The following is a 14,910-nucleotide window of genomic DNA, read 5'->3' on the forward strand; positions in this document are numbered from 1 at the left end:
AGCCACTGAAATAAGTGTAAGCATGGAGCTTGCTGCTAAAGAAGCACAGCATTTCTGTAGCTCAGATAAAGTTCATAAATTGTCTGCTGACATAAATGTAACGTTATAGATGTGGCAAAGTCGGACATCTTGCATCTGAGTGTTGGTGTAGAGATTTGGTGTCCCGTAGTTGTGAAAAAAAAGGCCACCTAGAACGTGCTTGCAGAGGAAAACAAAAGACTATGAAACAAAAATTCAACAAAATGCCTGCCACATAAAAGAAAAAGAAGAATGTGTATACAATACAGTCAAAGGAGTACACAGACGACACGGACTCATCTTTGGAGGAAGTCCCTTTAAAAATTCTAGCCATGGAAGGAGACTCCAAAGGCTATTGGGTGACACCTGTCATTGAGGGAGAGCCGGTGCGTATAGAGATAGACACTAGCGCTGCTGTTTCTATTGTGTCAGATGCTGTATACCACAAAACTCTCAAACATGTCTGTTTAAAGCCCCCCAAAATAGTGCTGAAAACATATACGGGGGAGCCTGTGGCCCTAAGAGGTGTAATGGATGTGGAAGTGGAATTAAATGGTCAGTCAGCAACGCTGCCACTTTACGTGGTTAAAGGGAACTACCCAGCTTTACTTGGACGAGAATGGCTGGAAATAATGAAACTGGACTGGACGATGGTGCAGATGGTGTCAAAGGGAAACACTGAGCTTAGTGCAGTTCTGGAAAAACATGCTGATGTTTTCAAGGATGAACTGGGTACGATGAAAGACATTACGGCCAAACTCGATATCAAGCCTGATAGTAAGTCAAAGTGTTGCAAAGCCCGTTCTGTGCCATATGCTATCAGAGCAAAAGTCGAGACTGCTGGAAGAACTGGTAACCAGTGGAGTCATCGTACCAGTGAGTAACAGTGAGTGGACAACGCCTGTAGTACCGGTGCTTAAGAAGGATGGGTCCATTCGCATTTGCGGGGATTTTAAAGTGACAATAAACCCTGTATTGTCTCCTGACCAGTATCCTCTTCCCCTCATTGATGATCTGTTTGCGGGCTTAGCAGGGGGGAAGCGGTTCAGCAAACTTGATTTGAGTCAAGCCTACCTACAAATGAAAGTCGTTGAGAACTCTAAAGACTTACTGACGATTGTTACTCAAAAGGGACTTTTCAGATACCAGCGTCTTCCTTTTGGTATCACCTCGGCCCCTTCGCTTTTCCAGAGGGCCATGGACCAGGTGTTAAGTGGCCTGTCGGGGGTGCAGTGCTACTTAGATGACATCTTAGTAACAGGAAAAACGGAAGCGGAGCATCTGAGTAATCTGGATGGTACACTCCAGCACCTAAAGGAATATGGTTTAAGAGTGAGAAAAGATAAATGTGAGTTTTTCAAGCAGTCAGTTGAATATCTTGGACATGTGATCGATGCTGATGGACTGCACAAGGCACCTTCGAAGGTAAGAGCCATACTAGAGGCTCCAGCACCACAGAACACCACCCAGCTCCGCTCATTCATAGGTCTTCTGAATTACTATGGACGATTCATCAGTGGCTTAGCTACACTGCTGAAACCGCTACACCAACTCCTGTGTAGTAACCAGTCATGGGAATGGACACAGCAACGTGAGACCACCTTTCAAGAAGCCAAGAAAGCTCTGGTGAAGTCGGGTGTGCTGACCCATTTTAATCCAAAGCTCCCCATCCAGTTAGCTTGTGATGCGTCACCTTATGGTGTGGGAGCCGTGATTTCCCACATCATGTCTTCAGGAGAAGAAAGGCCAATAGCATTTGCCTCACGCACCTTGAACAAAGCAGAGAGCAAGTATGCGCAAATCGAGCGAGAAGCTTTGGGAATCATTTTTGGTGTTCGAAAATTTCACCAGTATCTGTATGGCAGGCAGTTTATACTGCTAACTGATCACCGACCTTTAACCACTATTCTTGGGCCACACACAGGTATCCCCTCTCTGGCAGCGAGCCGAATGCAGAGATGGGCTCTGCTGTTATCAGTACACACATATGAAATAAGATATCGGAAGGCAGAGCAGCACGGAAATGCTGATGGTCTATCAAGACTACCATTACCCGTGACTTGTCCTGAGAGCAAGCAGAAAGATATTTTCTACTTTGAGCAAGTCACAATGGCTCCAGTGACATCAACGCAGGTGAGAAGATGCACACGGAACGATCCAATTTTGTCTGCAGTCATGGACATGGTAAAAGATGGAGCTGTCCCTAAGGACTCCACCAACTTGAAGCCATACATATCTAGGAAGAATTAATTGACGGTTCATTCAGGATGTCTTCTCTGGGGACAAAGAGTCATCATTCCTTCATCGTTGAGAAAACCAGTCCTCCAGCAGCTTCATGTGGGCCATTGTGGTATCGTGCGAATGAAGGAAATGGCACGGAGTTACTTTTGGTGGCCAGGACTTGAGGGGGACATTGAAGGAAAAGCAAAGTCATGTCCATCCTGTCAAAGAGTGAGAAACGAACCTCAGCTTGCCCCATTACACCCATGGGACTGGCCCGAAATCCCTTGGCAGCGTGTACATGTGGATTTTGCTGGTCCAGTTGAAGGAAAGATGTTGTTTATAGCAGTGGACGCCCACAGCAACTTGGCCTGAAGTTGCTGTTATGCACTCTACAACTGCTGAGAAAACAGTTGTAAAACTTGGAGAAATGTTTAGCCGTTTTGGCTACCCCGAACAGCTCGTCAGTGACAATGGGCCACAGTTTACATCACAAGAATTTGCTGTGTTCTTACAACGTTGTGGTGTACAACATATTAAATCAGCTCCATACCACCCAGCCACGAATGGTCTTGCAGAGAGAATGGTTCAAACCATCAAACATGCCTTAAAGACATCACAAGGACAAGCAAGCCTCCAGCAGCGCCTGAATGATTTCTTGTTGTCATACCGAAACACCAGCCATGGGACAACAAAGGTTTCTCCAGCTTCTCTGATGTTGAAGCGTTCGTTGCGCTAGGGATTTGACTTACTGAAACCTTCTACGGTCAAAGAGGTGGTAACTCGTCAGCAACAGAAGCAAGTTCACAGGAGAGACATGAAGGCTAAAAGCAGACTGTTCCATCCAGGACAAAGTGTTTTGGCACGCAACTATACTTCAGGACCAAAGTGGGTACCAGCGACAGTGATGGCTCAAACCGGCCCAGTATCATACACTGTGCTAACATCTGACAAGCTTATCTGGAAAAGACATCTGGATCAGCTGTTGTTGGGATCTGCAACTGAGGCTGAGTCTGTTGTTGCCACACCCACTGCTTATTCAGACTCTTCGATGTTTCCAGAAATGATTGTGGACACACCACTTACACCAGTGGAAGCACCTGCACCACCAGAAACTGAAAACATTCCGCAGATCCAAAACTTTGAAAAACAACCTAAACCAGGCTCCAACATATCTGTTTCAGAGCCCATGTCAAACACAGAACGCCGTTATCCCACTAGGGAAAGATGCCCACCAAAAAGACTTGATTTATAGTCATAAAAAAAAAAATAAGTAAAGAAGAAAAGAGTGTAACTAAGGAGTCTGATCGTTTAAGTTCTTTATTTCAATTCAGTTCAGTAATTGACAGTAAAAGATGCAAGGATGTTTCTGAACTATTTTGTGTTGACATTCGTTCCTGAAAAAAAAAATTTGACGTTCTATTTTGGGGGGAAGGAGTGTTATGTATGATTAAAATAATCATTGTTACTTTAATACATGAGTAATGGGTGGAGTCATGTAGTGATGACGAAGTGATGTGCGTCACATATATGTTGAAGTAAATGTGAGCATTAAAGAAGACGTGAGTTCTTGTCGTTCCTGTATTGGTATTCCTGACTCTTCTTTAGTCTGTCTTTATAAGTAAAAGAGGAAAGACATGACACAAACACACAGCGCGACTGACTCAAAATCACAGTGTGTGCAGAGAACATTCACTGCATCAAGCAACAGTTCGACTGCAATGTGAAATTTATGCAACAATAACTCTAACTAATATAATTCAGAATTATTTCTTACCTTAAAATCTTTCTTGTCTTCAAATCGCGTTCTTCTTCTTCTGATGTAAATCCAATGTTAGATCACAGCGTATCTTCCAAACTCGACGACAGCAGATGATTGATGAAGTTCGGTGCATTGTTTTTGAGGTAATGAGCGCGTTCGCGTGACGCGTGGAAGATTTGCATGTCAATATCTTTTGCGCGTGTGGGTGTGGTCACATTAAAACTAATGAGCAAGTGTTAGAGAAACTGGATATCTTGTTGGTTTTAAACAAATTACTTAAACAGAGAATATTTGTTTTCGTTTTGAATCAGATAATTTAAAACTACACACTTAAATGTTTATAAAGATATATAGCTCATAAATGTGACGAGTTTAGAGACGTGCTCAAGAAGAAAAAGTCCACGAGACAGAGAGGCAGAAACGTCTCAGGTTACGTATGTAACCCTGGTTCCCTGAGAGGGAACGAGACGCTGCGTTGAGACGCGGTGGGAACGCCTTGCGTGATTGCGTCGTGAAGCACGTGCCGCCTGCCGCATTACAGATGTCGTGGAGAGAAACTCCTGAAATTAAAGCCCAGAGGCAGCTATACTCCTAGTAGAGTGGGCCCGGACAGCCAAAGGTGAAGGCTGTCCAGCCGCTACATAAGCAAGTGAGATAGCCTCAACTACTCGCTTGCTCAATATCTGTCTTTAGATTTTCCTGATTAAGGCGAGACACGGCAGGCAAAAACATCGTTTTTTTTTTCACTGGTCAATTTTGAGATTTTTGGCTATTTGTCTTCAATAACATGTCTTCTTTCAGACTTGTGGTGAAAAAAAGTCCAAAATACACATTTAGGTCTTTATTTTACTACACTTTGTCTATTTGCGTCTGTAGATTTATCTGAAATTCAATAAAAGTTGGCGTTCTAAATCAACGTGCTGCTCCGCGATCTCTGTCTGCTTCCTTTAATCTCACACATGTCTGGGAAGCTCTCTCTCTCCTTTACAATGCTGTCGGATCCAAATATGGACATTTCCTTTTAATCAGCAACCAATCGTGAAAGTACAATGGGCATTTAACCCTAAAAGCGAAATCTCATTGGCTGATGTCAATTTCTGACAACCTGATTCGTTCAGATGCATCACGTGACGCGCTCTGACATTTAGATGTGTGTTTTTTGATTGTTTTTCTGCTCAGTTGAAGGCCATAAATGCTGTGTTTATAAGTTTTGATGTGATTTAGGTGGTTTGTATTGTTGTTGCTAATGATTTGATAAGATATTGTGTCAGTAAATAGTTGATTGAAATAGTTGATTGAAATAGTTGAAACATGGCGAAAATACATTTTTTAAGGCTATTGACAGTATATTCTGATTTACAGAATAACAAAAGTAGATATCCATAAATCCCTCTGTAATTTTTTCCCCATGTAATATGTGAACACAAAGAAAAAATAATTTGGAACCTGGCTTTATCCAATTCTGAGATTTCGTTTTTTAAAATATAGGCAAATTAGTGTATATTTAATTAGATAATGCCTAATTTGCATATTTAAACATTAAATTACAGAAAACTTGTAATACATTTTTTTCTCATCTTAATGTAGGTAATCAACTGGGAAAGTTTCATGGTGATATCTGCTAGTTAAAAATATTACCCCATTCACCTGTAGTGTCTCGCCTTAAGGTGGAGGACAGAAGGCCTGCAGCACAAATGACCCGCAAATTGAGTAGGGACCTAGGAAAACAACCTGGCCTGGGGTGAAGAAAGACTACCACCATACCAGGTGCAAATCCAAGTATGTGCAGGCATAGCCTCAAGTACCACGGATAAGACGACATACGGATCTCTCCTCAGAGATAACCCAGCAAAGAAACATTCATTGCAGAAATCAAGTACTGTACCATAGGGCAGATAGCAAGATTCAGAAGGTGTTCTCCGCATCAGGCAGAGAACAGTTTACATTTCAATGCATATTCAGTCTTCTCGTGGAGGGAGCTCTAGACTGGAGTATGGTCTCCACGACCTCAGTCGAGAGACCTGAATCTATGAGCTGGGTCCCCTCAGAGGCCAAGCCCACAGTATCCATGACTCCAGATGAGGGTAACTCCCGGGAGCAAAAGATATCGGGAAATGCGTACAGGTGTAGCCTCGACCACACCTAGTACAATCGCATCCAGTCCAAGCGATGCTGGATGCGTCAGGGATAACCACAAGGGCAAAGTTTTAACCGAAGTTCTCCCAAAGAAGCTCCACCACCTCGGGGTAAAGTCTCCATTCCCCGGGCCTCAGCCCCTGCCTCAACAGGATATCTGCTCTGATATAAGAGACCATCAGTGTGCTGTCCAGAAGGACCTCTCGGTTCTGACAGGAAGTATTGAGATTCTCGGAATACCGCCATCACTTCTAGCCAATTATGTGCCAAAAGGAGATGGTCCTGCCAAAGACCCTTCGCCGAGTGACCACTCATGATCACCCCCCACTTGTGAGGGAAGCATCCGTCGATAGCATAAGTGTCGACAAGAAGCCCCCAACACTGGGCCTGGGCCTGGGCGAGGAACCAAGATTCTTTCACATGACCGAGGCACGTAGGCATAGCCGCGTGACCTTGATCATGCGAAAACGGATTTCCCCCGGAGAAAACCCCTTGGTCCTGAGCCACCACTGCCATGAGACCCAACAGTCTGAAACTGTTCCACAGTGAGTGACTGGCCTAGTTTTACCCCATTTACAGCGAATCATTTATAACACCTGGAAAAGTGGTCCTCTGAGCTGGGAGGAGCACTCTCTTCTTGGCGTTGAGTCGCAACCCCAACATCTTTAAATGAGACAGAACGACATCTCAATGCCGAACTGCCATCTGCTCAAATTGAGCTAGGATCAACCAATCGTCGATAGTATAATACGCAAATGCGCTGGAGTGTCAGAGGAGCCAGAGCTGCATCCACGCATATTGTAAAGGTGTGGGGTGATAAACCTAGGCCGAATAGAAGAACCCGATACTGGTATGCTTCGCCCCCGCGACCCTCCTCAAAGAGTCGCACCCCAGAGCTCGCCGAGGAGAAACGATTTCTCAAAACCGTCCCTGCCCCGGAGGAACCTTCAGAAGCCTGATAGCCTCAGCGTCAGGACTTCTTGTCTAAGTTTTATTAGAGATAACGACAGTCCTCAGATCTTGCCTACCTCTAACTATCTTAGTTCCAACGACCCTCCTCGGAGGATCGTTGGAAAAAGCAGGCACCTCGGCGCCCTGAAACGGCGAACCGGCAGGGAAACAGAACTGATCGCTCTACGACCCTCCTCGGAGGACCGTTTGGGGACGCTGACACCTCGGTGCCCTGAACGGAGGACCGGCAGGGAACAACCGAACTGTCAGCGCTGCGACCCTCCTCAGAGAGTCGCACCCCAGAGGGCGCCGAGGAGAAACGATTTCTCAAAACCGTCCCTACCCCGGAGGGGACCACCCTCAGAAGCCTGCAGCCTCAGCGTCAGGGCTTCTTCTTCCAAGCTATATTAGAGATAAAACAGTTCTCAGATCTTGCATATCTCTAACTGGCTAGACAGCGACCGCCACCCAGGTCCCTCTCGATTGTGGATGAGCCCGAATGGCGACGCTCTATTTTGCAGCACTTTATGCTGAGAGGAGCTTTAGTAGACTGAGACTGCTCCCGCCCAGCAGTCTCAGGAACATTAGATCGGTGAGGAAGACACCTCTGGAACGCCGCTGGATAGTTTATATCTTCATTTTGTTGAAAGCGAAGCGTTCAGAGAACAGACATATTTTTTTTTTCTTTTTTTTTCTTTACACCAGAAAAACTTATATATATCACTCCGTGGCCACCAGCAGGAAAACAACCGAACTGGCTGCGCTGCGACCCTCCTCAGAGAGTCGCCCCCCAGAGGATGCCGAGGAGAAACGATTTCTCGAAACTCTCGAATAGCGTCAGTGCTGGCATCCTCACATTCATCCATGTCCTTATATAGTTTACCCACTATTCGGGAGTGCTTCCTAGTCGATGACGTCACCCGCCTATGACATCTCCCTTTTTCCATTGGACTGATTTTACACGTGCTTCACAACGCAATCACGCAAGGCGTTCCCACCGCGTCTCCACGCAGCTCGAGTTCCCTTGAAAGGGAAGCACACCCTGTTTAATTTCTTTATTTTACAAAAGCACGTTTTGTTTTGATTGTAAGTGGACACATACAAAAGTAGACATCTCACAGATTATTTTTTTCATATTTATTAAGTCTGTATGACCATAAATGACAGAGTATTTTAAGTTTATTTAGCTGCTATGTGAAAAAAATCGCGTGATTGCCGACCCTAGAGGGTTAATGTTTTCTTTGTTCATGTTGTTAACAAGATAATGTAAACAGTGTCTACTGTAACCATAAAATGTTTACTACAGAAAGGGATAATCATTCACTTGTAGATTAGTAGCTTACATGACTCCCACATCAGTTACAGCAGTGCTCTGTAGTTTGTATGCTTCAATTCCTGTCTTTTTAAAATCTGTATTTTGAATTAGTGCTATTAAGGCTCTTCTGGGACATGTATTAGTTTGATAATTGAGATAATGAACACGACCATGCCCTCACTAAAATGGCACCACACAGAATTGCAAAAAAAAAAAAATGTTTACAAACATTTTTCCCTAAAGCCAAAAGTATACTTAAGTTTGTGTGACATAAATTTAATCATCAGCGTAGTATGCACATACTGTATGCATACAGACAGATTTTTCTAACCACACATAATTTGTGTTACGGTTTGGTATGATGAACAGAGAGCTCGGGGGACCAGGGCGGATCGGTCTTCGTGGCCTAGCCGATGTAGCCAGGCTCGACCACTATGGCCGGGGACAAATTACAAGGCTTTGGGGAGACAGGGATGGAAAAGAAGTCCGAAAATGCTTCCTCGGGGGTGTAGGACGAAATAGCTTGAAGAGTGGATCGTCCAAACCACTCCAAAAGTTGGCTTTGAGGGTCTCATCGTTCCAAGACACCTGGTGCGCAAGTTCGAGGAATTCCTCTGTATATTCCTGGACTGGGCGGTGGTTATGGGAGATGGAGAGAAGCAGATCGGCTGGATCTAGGGGGATGAGGAAGATGCCCATCTTGCGGTCTGTTTTAAGTTGGTTCTTTTTGGTTGGTTTGTCCTTCTGTTACGGTGTGGTGTGATGAAAAGAGAGCGCACGATGAAGAAGAATAACTTAATAATATTTACATTTAAACAATATTTATAAACTTGGAGAAGCAAAAGGAATAACACAACCAAAACTAAATTCAAACGAGGACTAATAAAAGTATTAACAAAACACACCTGAAAGAAGGATGCTAATCAATTTGAAACTATGGAGACAAACAGGGAGGAAAGAAGGATGACTGAACCAATGAAAAATAAGTTTCATAATAAGCACTAATAAGTTATTTAAGGTGGCAACTCTGCCCCCGCACATTATTTAACTTTCAAAAAACAAATGGATGTGAAGGAACAACAACAAACTACAATTTTTTACAATCCAATGGAGCCACAGGAAGGATGACAATGACAATGACAATGACAAAATGTACAGTATTTATCACACACACACACACACACACACACACACACACACACACACACACACACACACACACACACACACACACACACACACACACACACACACACACACACACACACACACACACACCTTTGTGGGTTTAACTTAAAAAAGCAAGTTACCTTGTTGCCTTAAAATTTTGAGTTTGTTGTAATAAAAGATTTGGGTTAATACAATGAAGAAGAATGGTTTAATGAACAGAAACTCAAAATAGTATGCTATCTTCACACATTAGTTATCGAAGTTGATTTGACAAAAGGTAAAAAGTTGTGATAACAAATCAGGATTTTTTTTTTACAGTGTACCCATCACAGAAAACTTTCTGTATTTTTTTTAATTTTCAAAGAAACTCATTCTGTATGATTTAAAAGCTTGTTTCCTCATGGGGACCTCAATTTGGGTCCCCACGGTGACATGATTTGCCATGAGCCAGTGTGCATTCAGGATAAAGTCCCCATTGGGATAGCACACACACTTCATTTTATTCTTTTGACATGGCATGTTTCTGAGCCAAAGTGTTTAATTGGTGTGGAATCAGGTGAATTGTATGCAAGGTCAGGTCCAGTTTAATTGAAGATTATTTTCTTATTTATTCAAGCACAGTCAGAGCTAAATACCTTACGTCAAAAAAGAGCATACATTGTCAAACCCTGTGGTTCAATGATTCATGCAATTAGAGACTTATCCCTGACAGCAATTCCAATTATTTCACAGCCAAGCAAGAACTGGATGGAACACTCAAGCTTGTAGCTTCTCACTCAGCATTCACAATCTCTTACATTATAGGTTAGCCAGGAGTTATGCAACCAGGATAAGAAAAAAATAACTCTAATCTGTTACTCTATGTATGAGATACTACATGACCAGTAACAGAAAATTTGAAAAAAGTGCATTAACAAAATTAAGATTACTAGCAGGATTACATTTTTGGCAAAATAAATAATGAATCTTGGTATGGAACCATGCAGTTCTCGGTTCTGCTTCAAATGCTCCTTGATTATCACTTATGCCTATGAGCTTTAGTGAATTTAGATTTTAGACAAATTTGTTTAGTCTCAATTTTTAGACAATCAAATGTAATGTTTTAATGCATATACCGGTAGCTGCAGCTTTGGATTGTCCTAAAGAGATGGCTGTATTCATTAATTTTTATTTTTGTATAGTCAGAAGTTATTATATAGCAAGGAGGACAAGACTGGAGTAACAAACGTCATCCATTTAGTTTTAAAGCCACAGAAAAGTACGGTCATGTTCCATCACTACATAATTTCTAGCATAACTTACCTAACTTCCTGTTTCTTTATACTAAGCAATACAATATTACTCATGAACACAACATTTGTCCCCTTTTTTAAACTAAACCCAAAACCATCCTTGTTCCTCTCAGCAACACTTTAACCTAATATTTAAAAGGCACTGTAACAACAATAATAAAAACTATACAAACAAGCCCTTATCATTAGAACATGTTGAGTCAGAATAATGCATCAGGACCATATCAATAATAAAGACACATTCAATACATTAAATCTAAGTGACATAGTCATTCAACCAATTAGGCCTAAGGGTCTTGCTGCCAGAAATACTGTTAAGGCACCATTTCTCCTTGGACCACTTTCAGGGCACTTATAGCATGGTTCCATTCTAGAAAAAAAATTACTGACATGATTAAAATCATAGAGAAACTTATTTTTATTTGCTAATTATAACATAACCCCACCTCCACATATTAAACCCATAAAGAAATGGAAAGAATATAGCTAAATTTAAATCTAGGCCATCCTTGAAAACTTTGTGGAAGTGCAAGTAGAACACTGGTTAGTGTGGCGACCAATGACAATGAGCTTTGTTAAATTTCATGTGATTTCTTTATTCATTATTTTTTCTCTTTGAAGTGCCTTTGTCAATCACTTTGCTGGAATAAAGGGATACATCTTGCAATTGCTGCAGGTATTACATATTTTTGTAGGCCAGAACCCATAAATAAGTATTTTAGCACTTCCAGCTCCATTGTTCTGAAGTCAGTGGGTTTTTGAATGGGTTTTTATTACAAATGCTTGAAAGAAGATCTGTGGTTTACACAAGCTTAAAGGGGTGGTTGAATATGATTTCACTTTTCTAACTTTAGTTAGTGTGTATTGTTGTCGTTTGAGCATAAACAACATCTGCAAAGTTACAACGCTCAAAGTTCAAAGCAAAGGGAGATATTTGCTTTTAAAGAAATGATTTTTAAGGACTACATAAACGGCTGGTAGGGACTACACAACATTCCTCCCGGGTTAGTGACATCACCAACCCTAGAATTTACATAAACCCCGCCCCCGGAACACTATATATAGACTTTCATGATAGAATATGCTAATCAATAACTAGAAGATAGTTAAAGGCCGTGTTGCAGGTAAAATTTTTCAACAAATTTGTGCAATTTGCTTGTTGGTAATGAACATTTAAACTGTTATCCATTGTATTTTATGTTGTTGGGTATCACAAAACGGAATATAATACGAAAAAGTAGGTACTATCTTACAGCGCCAACGATTCTCCTTTCCGCCACAATGCATTCCATGACGTCACGTTGGGGAGAGAGTTTACCAAAGCCCGCCTTGAGAGCGTTGAGAGTGACTAGAGAGACGAGTAGTAGACGAGAGTATTCAGATAGTGCAGATTATAGAACATGATCATTGTCTATACAACACATCTATAGTCTATAACTGTTTAAGTTGGTTCATAAGACTTCGTGAAAAAAGTAAACAAACAATTAACATAGGCTACTCGTGCGTGCTGGCTTGAAGGGGACCATGATCCTGCCTGAGATGTGTGTATGCTATCTCCAGCACAAACGGGTTCAGGCAGCATTCAGTCACATCTGGTCGCGGGGTGAGCTCCTCGACCAGCGACCCAAACGCACTCACTGCCCTACAGCACAAGCTTTCCAACGCAGTTTCCATGGGACGGCACCGCCCGCACGAGCACCTGCCAAACACCGCGACAGACGCGCGGCGGCTACGTTTGCAAAAACATTTTCACCGGAGGAAGAGAAACGCTTAGAAACGCCCATATAGCTAGCACGAAGCCTTCTATTTAACTTATAGATGACAAAGACAAAGTTTACCAGTAGCTACTATGACAAAGGCTACCGGTAACGTTACTTATTTGAACTAACGTCATGATCACCGCCACTATAAAGAAAACGTTGATTTTTCACTCGGTGCTATTCAATGACAGTAAAAAAAAAATGTGTTGTTATCTCATTGCTGCGTTGCTAAATGATAGCAACTCACCAGGACACTTCACTAACTCTCCACTCACACCTCGGACCATGCATTTCATCGGCTTTGACGGCCATCAGGCTACCTTTCCTTTACTTCTCCCCAACGTGACGTCATCACTCAATTGCGTGAAAAAAAAATGTAATACCAAAAACGTAAAAAAATGGTATTTAAGACCATTTTTGAGACATTTTAAAAATGATATACATATCTTGAGTGATTTATGTACCCATTAATCGACAGTGGTGGTTAACCTGCAACATGGCCTTTAACTCCACATCAGCTACATAAATTCATCAACTAATCTTTCAGAAATCTCCTGTTGCTTTTACATGTTGTCACTTCTTATTGAGTCATCATTTTCTGACTCCAGTTTGAACATAAAAGGCTAAAAGTTTTTTTACTTTTCAGTGCGTGTGTGTGAGGTAAAAGGAGACGAACTGTTGTAGCTCCACCCTCTGTTCCGCGAGCTGCAGCTCATTTGCATTTAAAGGGACAGACACAAAAACTGTGCGTTTTTGCTCACCCTAAAAAAGTGACAATTTTAACATCTTGTGACTAGGGCATTAAACCACCCCTTTAAGATATTTTCATGTTTAATTCTACGATATAGCAGATAAGGAACTCCCGCACACTATCGTTACTTGCAATTTAAAATTAATGTTTCTTAACACACTGTTAATAAACACTGGAGTTTATTCACTAATTCTACGATATAAAATACATTAGAAATGCTTAACTTTTATTTGTATTGAAAGTGTCACAGTGTCTGGTTTGTGTTTCCCTGGGTATCCACTAGAGGTCCTCAGTTTTCACGGTGTCTAGGCATTCTCACTACAATTCCCATCATCCTGTCTGTCACTGATTGTTCATTGTGTTCAGCTGTTTCTCGTCACCTCGTTTAGCACTTGTGTGTGTATATATACCCTGTCTGTTCTAATGTTTGTCACGGAGTCCTTATGGTTTGTCACTACACTTCCGATGTCTGTTCCCTGGTTTGTTCTTGTTTTGATTATTGAGTTGGACTGCTTATTTGGATTTTGACCCCTGCCTGGATACTACGATTTTGGATTACATTTAAATAAACATACTGCACTTGGATCTGTCTTCCCCGCGTGTGTATCGTGACAGAAGGACTCCGTCATCACAAGATCCAGCAGTATGTTTTTTAATGTCTCTTCCCCAGCCACCGAATGGGAGAGAAGAAAATTTTTTGATGCCCACCTTCAGTCCCGCCACGGCCAAGAGGGCTGTCTTTCTCTTTTATGCAGTGGCGGTACTGCATGCGTGGAGGAGGCACAACACGTCTGCCAATCCAGAGACTGTTCCTGTGCTGGAGGTTGTTCCCGTCAGTCCTGCCACGGTCAAGAGGGCCGTCTTCACTTTTTATATGGTTGCTGTCCTGCGTGCCTGGGCTGCACACAACACCAAGATGGCAGCCTCCAGTCCAGTTTGAACCCCGGACACTCTGCTTCAGCCCGTGACTGTTCCTGAGCCGGTGTCCGTGACTGTTCCTGAGCCGGTGTCCGTTGCTGTTCCTGAGCCGGTGTCCGTTGCTGTTCCTGAGCCAGTGTCCGTTGCTGTTCCTGAGCCGGTGTCCGTTGCTGTTCCTGAGCCGGTGTCCGTTGCTGTGCCGTGGCCGCCCGAGGGGTCTTCACCGCCCTGGCCGCCCGAGGGGTCTTCACCGCCCTGGCCGCCCGAGGGAAAGTCTCCGCCCTGGCCGCCCGAGGGAAAGTCTCCACCCTGGCCGCCCGAGGGAAAGTCTCCGCCCTGGCCGCCCGAGGGAAAGTCTCCGCCCTGGCCGCCCGAGGGAAAGTCTCCGCCCTGGCCGCCCGAGGGAAAGTCTCCGCCCTGGCCGCCCGATGGAAAGTCTCCGCCCTGGTTGCCCGATGGATCGCCTGCTTCGCCCTGGCCGCCGGCTAAGTCGTCACCCCTTGTTCCTGTTTCCCTCAATGGACCTGGCCCCCCGTCCCGCCCCCTGATCCTCCACCATTTCACCTCCCGCCTGGACTTGTTTTGTCTGTTATGTCTTGGAGCGTCTGGTAGCCGCT

Source organism: Phoxinus phoxinus (genome assembly GCF_949152265.1).
Source record: "Phoxinus phoxinus genome assembly, chromosome: 6".
NCBI classification, from domain to species: domain Eukaryota; kingdom Metazoa; phylum Chordata; class Actinopteri; order Cypriniformes; family Leuciscidae; genus Phoxinus; species Phoxinus phoxinus.